The sequence below is a fragment of the Cebus imitator genome, unplaced genomic scaffold, assembly GCF_001604975.1.
Source record: "Cebus imitator isolate Cc_AM_T3 unplaced genomic scaffold, Cebus_imitator-1.0 Scaffold82, whole genome shotgun sequence".
NCBI classification, from domain to species: Eukaryota; Metazoa; Chordata; class Mammalia; order Primates; family Cebidae; genus Cebus; species Cebus imitator.
In genome coordinates this window covers 1,166,152-1,173,580 of record NW_016107397.1, presented here as the reverse complement: position 1 = coordinate 1,173,580, position 7,429 = coordinate 1,166,152, and positions in this window count along the sequence as shown.

The following is a 7,429-nucleotide window of genomic DNA, read 5'->3' as shown; positions in this document are numbered from 1 at the left end:
TGGAGGTAGAAGCACCAAACATAGGAGTTGGCTTTAAGAGGAGATATCAGAAGGGCTGTTAGGAGGAGGCTCTGAAGGGTTAGGGGGCGATGGGTCGGGGCAACGGTGAGGCGGAGGCGAGTGGGGCCCAGGGGTTCGGATTTCCACTGATCATTTTGGGGGGCCAGTTTGAGGCGGAACGCATGGTACCACAGAGTGTGACCCAGGAGTTTGGCCGCTGTGGGGGTGGTAAGGATGACAATGTGAGGTCCCGACCACCTGGGCTGCAAAGATCCTGGTTTGAGTTCTCGGAGGAGCACGCTGTCGCCTGGTTGGAGAGGCACCGCTGGGTGGGAGTCCTCCGGTCCTGGAACAACAGGGAGGGAGCGGTCCGCGTGCTCCCTAAGCAGGTGGTGGAGAAGAGACAGGAAGGGAAGGTAGGAGGCCAGTGGAGAGGGTTTACAGGGAGGTTGTGAGACACCAGGAAAGGCCAGCCGTACAGCAATTCGAAGGGGCTAAGGCCCGTTGGCCCCCGTGGGGTGGCCCGGACCTGGGCCAGGGCAAGAGGTAGGAGTGTGGGCCAAGAGAATTTTACCTCAACAGCAAGTTTGGCCAAATGGTCTTTGAGGATGCCATGGGCCCGTTCAACTTTACCCGACGACTGAGGACGGTAAGGGATGTGCAGTTCCCAGGAGATGTTGAGGGACTTGGCGACTAGCTGGACTACTGGGGCTGTAAATGCTGGACCGTTGTCTGACTGGATGGTGGCAGGTAGGCCAAAGCGAGGGACGATTTCTTGAGTAAAGAGGGAGGTCACCATGTCTGCCATCTCCCAGGGAGTGGGGGAGGCTTCCATCCAACCTGAAAAGGTATCTACAAAAGTTAGGAGGTAGCGGAGCTTTTTGTGAGTGGGCGTATGAGTGAAGTCAATTTGCCAGTCTTGGGCCGGTAGGTTGCCACGCATTTGGTGGGTAGGAAACTGTGGCCTTAAGCCTCCCTGAGGCGAGACCTTAGAGCAAGTAATGCGAGCCTTGTGTACCTGCTCAATTGTTTGTTGCAGACCTGGTGAGAAAAAGAGGGGCTGTACAAAGCAGTGTAATGCCTCAGGCCCTATATGTAAGGATTGGTGGATTTCAGCAATAATTTCAGGGGCCTGTTCCCGGGGAAGGGCGATTCTGTTATTTAGGAAGATCCAGCCCTGATTAGATTCTGTTCTCCCTTTTAGTATGAGGGCCTGTTTTTTGATGGTGAGTATACAGGCTGTGTGGCTGTGGTAGGGAAGAGAACAGGGCTAGGGGTTAACTTGGCGTTAAAGATCTTGCTGCTGTATCTGCCCGCACATTGTCCCGGGAGACGGCATCTGCTGGGCCCGGTGTCCTTGGTGGTGTATGACTGCAACCTCCCTGGGCAATGATAAGGTCTGTAAAAGGCTGGAGATCTGTGCAGCATTGATTATGGGGGACCCCTTTGTGGTAAGGAATCCCCGCTCTCTCCAGAGGGCAGAGTGGCAATGGCTAATAAGAAAAGCATATTTTCAGTCAGTATAGATATTTGCTCACTTTCCCTGTGCTAGTGTAAGAGCTCGCGTTAGGGCAATGAGCTCCGCCCTTTGTGATGTGGTTCCGTCAGGGAGGCGACATGCCTTGAGGGTGGCTGAATCTGTGACTACCGCATAGGCAGGCTTTCGCCACCCGTCGGCTGTCATTACTGAGCTTCCATCCACATAGAAGGTAAGGTCTGGGTTAGGTAGGGGAAGGTCGGATAGGCCCTCCTGAGGTTTGGCAAGTGCACCCATAAGTTCAGGGCAGGAGTGGGCTGGCGAAGGGGCAAGGGATGGAAGGGGAAGCAAGGTAGCCGGGTTCAGTGGGGAAGTGGGATGAAGGCTGACTGAAGGATTTTCAGTGAAGAGCAGGTGGAACTCCTGTAGACGAGAGGGCCCTAGGTGAGCGAGGGATTTGTGGGAGAGGAGGTCGGTAAGCCGGTGAGGAGACAACACTGAGATGAGCTGGCCCAGGCTAAGTTTTAGGGATTCCTTGGTAAGTTCTGTCGCTGCTCCCAGGGCCCGCAGGCAAGGCTGCCACCCCCTGACTGTGGGGTCAAGTTGCTTTGATAAGTAGGCTACAGGGCGGAACACAGGGCCCAGGGGTGGGGTTAGAACCCTGACAGCAACACCCTGTTTCTCATCAGTGAACAGATAAAAGGGGTGATTGAGGTCTGGCAGATGAAGTGGGGGTGCAGTGGACAGAGCAGTTTGGAGGGTTTTAAGAGCCCATTTTACAACCTCAGGATGGGAGAGAGGTCCCATGGGGGTGTCCTTAGCCGCCATGTACAGAGGTTTAGCTAGAGAGGCAAATTTAGGCATCCAATGGTGGAAGAATCCTACAAATTCTAAAAAGGAGAGAATCTGGTCGGCAGTCTCCGGGGGCTGCAGTGAAAGAAGTGCTCTCCGGCGATCTGTTGTTAGGCTTTTAGTTTTGGGGGTGAGGCCAATGCCCAAGTAGACCACCGACATGATTGATAACTGTGCTTTGGAGGGAGATACCTGGTATCCCCGAGATCTGAGAAAGTTAAGGAGAGTGGCAGTACGCTGTTGGGATAGGGAGAGGGAGGGGCTACAAAGTAACAGGTCATCCATGTACCGGAGAAGGAGACTGGGTTGAAGGGGGCAGGAGCCAAGGTCGGCTGCCAAGGCTTGTCCAAAAATGTGAGGGCTGTCTCGCAACCCCTGAGGCAGGACCGTCCCGGTAAGCCGTTGTGACAGGTTGGTGTCAGGATCAGTCCAGGTGAAGGCAAAGAGAAAGGAGGACTCAGGGTGAAGGGGAATGGTAAAGAAGGCGTCCTTGAGGTCAAGAACTGTAAAATGAGAGGTAGTGGAGGGAATGTATGATAATAGGGTGTATGGGTTGGGGACTACAGGGTGGAGGGGTACCACCGCCTTGATGATAAGGCACAGGTCCTGAACCAGGCGGTAGCCGCCGGATGGCTTTCGGACCGGCAAGATAGGGGCGTTACAAGGGGAACTGGTGGGAATAAGTAGTTCCTGGGCTAGCAAGTGGGTGATGATAGGCTTCAGACCTTGACGGTGGGCCTTCGAGATGGGGAACTGAGGATGTGAAAGAAAGTGGGTAGGATCTTTGAGAAGTATCTTAACTGGGGGATGATGTTTGGCCGCTACAGGCTTGGAGGTATCCCATACCAGGGGATTAACTACGTTAGGAGGGATAGGGGGTTGAGGCGAGGAGTCAGGGCAGAATGTGGCGTCAGTCAGGAGTGGCAGTAGGAGGTGAGCGGATGATGGGCTTGAGTGTGGGGGGCCAGTGAGTTGGAGAGTGGCCCCCACCATTTGGAGAATGTCTCGTCCTAAAAGGGGGACTGGGCATGAGGGTATGATTAAAAAGGAGAGGGAAAAGGGGTGTCCCTTGAGGACACAGGCTAAAGGATGAGTTTGGTTGGGACAGGAAGGCTTGCCGTCAATTCTCATGACTGAAACCTGGGAAGGTATGCTAGGTCCTGAGTAGGAAGGCAATACAGAATAGGTAGCCCCTGTGTCCACTAAGAAGGAAACGGACTTACCCGCTACCTGCCGCGTTACCTTGGGCTTGGCAAGTGGGCCTGCAGTCCAGGATGGGCAAACACTGTGCCAATGTCTAAGCTGCTTGCAGTTTTGGCAGGGCTTGGTAGGTGGTCGGGGACATGTACGCTGGTATGCCCAGTGTCCTTCCTGACAGCACTTGAAACAGGGCCCAGGCAGAATGCCTCCAGAGTTCTTGGCGGGCTTTGATGGAATCCCTCCACCAGGCGCCTCGTGCGCTGCCGGACTCAGGGCTGCCACAAGAGCTTGGGTTTGGAGGCTTACCTTTTGCTGTAGATGGGCCTGGTGGGTGGCGTCAGCCTTTTCCTCTCGGCCATTAAAAACTTTAAATGCCATGTTTACCAGGTCTCATATGGGAGTTTGGGGGCCCTCCTCAGCCTTTTTAAGTTTCTTTCTAATGTCAGCCACTGACTGAGAGATAAAATGGGTGGCTAGAACTGTAGTCCCCACTAAAGGGGCCGGGTCCAGCCGGGTATGAAGGATCATAGCATTGGTTAATCAGTCAAGGAAGGCGGCTGGGTTTTCAGTAGGGCCCTGAGTTATTTCCCTTAATTTATCATAATTAACTACGTTTTGGGCTGTGCTTTGCATGCCCGCTAGGAGGCACTGTAGCATTTGGTCTTGGCGGCGGCCATCTTGACCAGTTGGATAATTCCAATTAGGGTCGGCCTCAGGGGCCGCTGCCGCACCTACTGGCACTTGATTGTCTGTGAGATGTACCTGATCAGCGTGCACCTGGGCCACCGTAAGGATGCAATCATGCTCATCTGGAGTAAGGGTGGAGGACAGAATTACATAGGTATCATGCCAGGTGAGGTCGTAAGCCTGGGTGAAGTAGCGGAATTCTTTGGTGTAAGCAGTAGGATTGGTGGAAAATGACCCTGGGCGTTTCTCAATGGCTGATAGATCAGAGAGGGAGAAGGGAACATGCACTCGAACAACGCCTTCCGCTCCGGCGACCTCGTGCAGGGGGCAAAGGAGGGAGGTTTCATTGTCAGGAGCACAGCACGAGCGAGTGTGAGCACTGACAGGAGAGGCCAGGTTGGGACCAGGAAGAGGAGGAGCCGGAGGGGGTTGAGGTTCCGCATAGGGCGGAGGGTTAGTGGGTTGGACGGGTGGAAAGGAGAGTTCTTCGTGTGGGTCGGGGTCAGAAAAGGAGGAGGATGGTGGGGGGCCGAGGGCAGTGAGGGAGTTTCCTTGGCCAGGAGCACCTGAGCAGTGGTGCAAGAGGAACAGAGGTGGGACGGGAGTGAAGATACCAGAAAGCCTGAACATAGGGGACCTCTGACCATTTACCATTTTTTGACAGAAATTGTTTAAGTCAGTTAGAATGCCAAGATTGAAATTTCCCTCCGGTGGCCACTTGGACTGGTTGTCCAGAGGATTCTGGGGCCAGGCCACGGTGGAGAGGAAAAACAGCCTTTTCTTTTTTATGGAGAGGCCCAGCTTGGGTAAATTTTGGACTAGATGTCCCAACGGTGACTTGGGGGACTCCTGATTACCCATAGTTCCCTCTCTGTCGCAGGATAGTCAGGAGTGAGGAATGGCGTCCCGGACCTCAACACCTGAGTACTGGAGGTTACGGGGAAGGAGAGGAGTATAGGGATGTCTCCACAATATTCCTGTCTTCTGGAAGGGGCAAGCAGGGGCACCGGGACGTCTCCGCGAGACCCACAGCTCGAGACGGGAAGGATTCCCTGACGCAGCCGCGATTAAGGACAGGGTCTCCTCGGATCGGAGCAAACAGGATGGGGTTATGGGCAATAGGGATCTTACCGAGTGATGGCTGCAAACGATTGGAGAGGTGGCGGCTCCCTGGTTTGGCTTATGGTAGAGGAGTCAGTTTCCCCCAGGAGGGGTCTTGAACTCCTCCCGGGTTTCAGCACCACTTGTAAGGGTTATTGCTGAGTTTAAAATGAAGAAACTGAGGCCAGTATAAAAAAATTAAATACCAGTTTATTCAGCTCCCGGCTGAGGTTCTATGGTCCGGGGAAAGGGGGCCAGAGAAGTTGCGCTGACTTCCTGGGGTGTGGGGTTTTTGTGGCTATGGGTAACCAGCAACAGCTGGGTGCTCTGATTGGCTCCAGGGGAGCAGGATTGGGACGGGGTGGGCTGCTATTGCTTGGTGGGTTGTTGGGTGGGTTTTTCTAGTACAAGAGCCGGCCAGGGTTGCATCAGCTGGAGCCTTCCAGGGGAGCCATGCGGCAGAGCTAGGTGCCGAGTGCAGAGCTAGGTGCCGAGTGCAGAGTCAGGTGCTGAGTGCAGAGGTGGGTGTGTCCAGCCTCCTGGCGAGGCAACCGCCCTTACACATTCATCCATTGATGGGCACTGAGGTTACTTCCATATATGGGCTATTGTGAATAATGCTTCAATAAACACAGACGTACAGGTACCTCATTGACACACTGATTTCTTTTTTTTCTTTTTTTTTTTTTTTTTGAGACAGAGTCTTGCTCTGTCACCCAGGTTGGAGTTCTGTGGCACGATCTTGGCTCACTGCAACCTCCGCCTCCTGAGTTCAAGTGATTCTCCTGCCTCAGCCTCCTGAGTAGCTGGGATTACAGGCATGTACCACCACGCCCAGTTTATTTTTTGTATTTTTAGTAGAGACGGGGGTTTTACCATGTTGACCGGGATGGTCTCTATCTCTTGACCTCGTGATCCACCCGCCTCGGCCTCCCGAAGTGCTGGGATTACAGGCATGAGCCACCGCGCCTGGCCAACATGTTTATTTCAATTACTTTGGATAGATACCCAGAAGTGAGATTGCTGGACTGTACTGGCAATCCTATTGCCTATTTTAACTTTCTAAAGAACCTCCCTGCTGTTTTCCATAATGGCTGTATCAATTTACATTCCCACCAACAGAGTACAAGGGTTCCCTTGTCTCCACATCTCATCAACACTTATCATTTGTGTTTTTAAAATTTTTTGTTTTAGGCCGGGCGCGGTGGCTCACGCTTGTAATCCCAGCACTTTGGGAGGCCAAGATGGGCGGATCCCAAAGTCAGGAGATTGACACCATTCTGGCTAATACAGTGAAACCCCATCTCTACTAAAAATACAAAAAATTAGCTGGGTGTGATGGCGCAGGCCTGTAGTTCCAGCTACTAGGGAGGCTGAGACAGAAGAATCTCTTGAACCCGGGAGGCAGCGGTTGCTGTGAGCCAGGATTGTGCCACTGCACTCCAGCCTGGGTGACAGAGTGAGAGTCCATCTCAGAAAAAAAAAATCGTTTTAATTGAGACATGGCCTTGCTCTGTCACCCAGGCTGGAGGGCAGTGGCACGATCATAGCTACTGCAACCGTGACCTCCTAGGCTCAAGCGATCCTCCCACCTCAGCTTCCTGAGTAGCTGGGACCACAGGTGTGTGTCACCTTGCCTGGGTAATTTCTTTCTTTATTAATATTATTTGTAGAGATGAGGTTTTGACATGTTGCCCAGCCTTCATTTGTCTTTTTGTTAAAAGCCATTCTATTTATTTACTTATTTATTTTTTGGGACAGAGTCTCGCTCTGTTGTCCAGGCTGGAGTGCAGTGGCCTGATCTCAGCTCACTGCCACCTCTGCCTCCCGGGTTCAAGCGATTCTCGTTTACATTTACATTGTAAAAATACAAAACCATTCATGAGAGCTATTGGCTATTAGTACTTGGCATTTAGGAAGCACTCACTGCTTGGAGTCCAATCTTCTTAATTTTTTATCTCAGGTCTTGGACGATGTTTTAGATGGTGTTACCCCAGAAATGAGCCTTAAGAATTTGCACGTAGGCCGGGCGCGGTGGCTCAAGCCTGTAATCCCAGCACTTTGGGAGGCCGAGGCGGGTGGATCACGAGGTCAAGAGATCGAGACCATCCT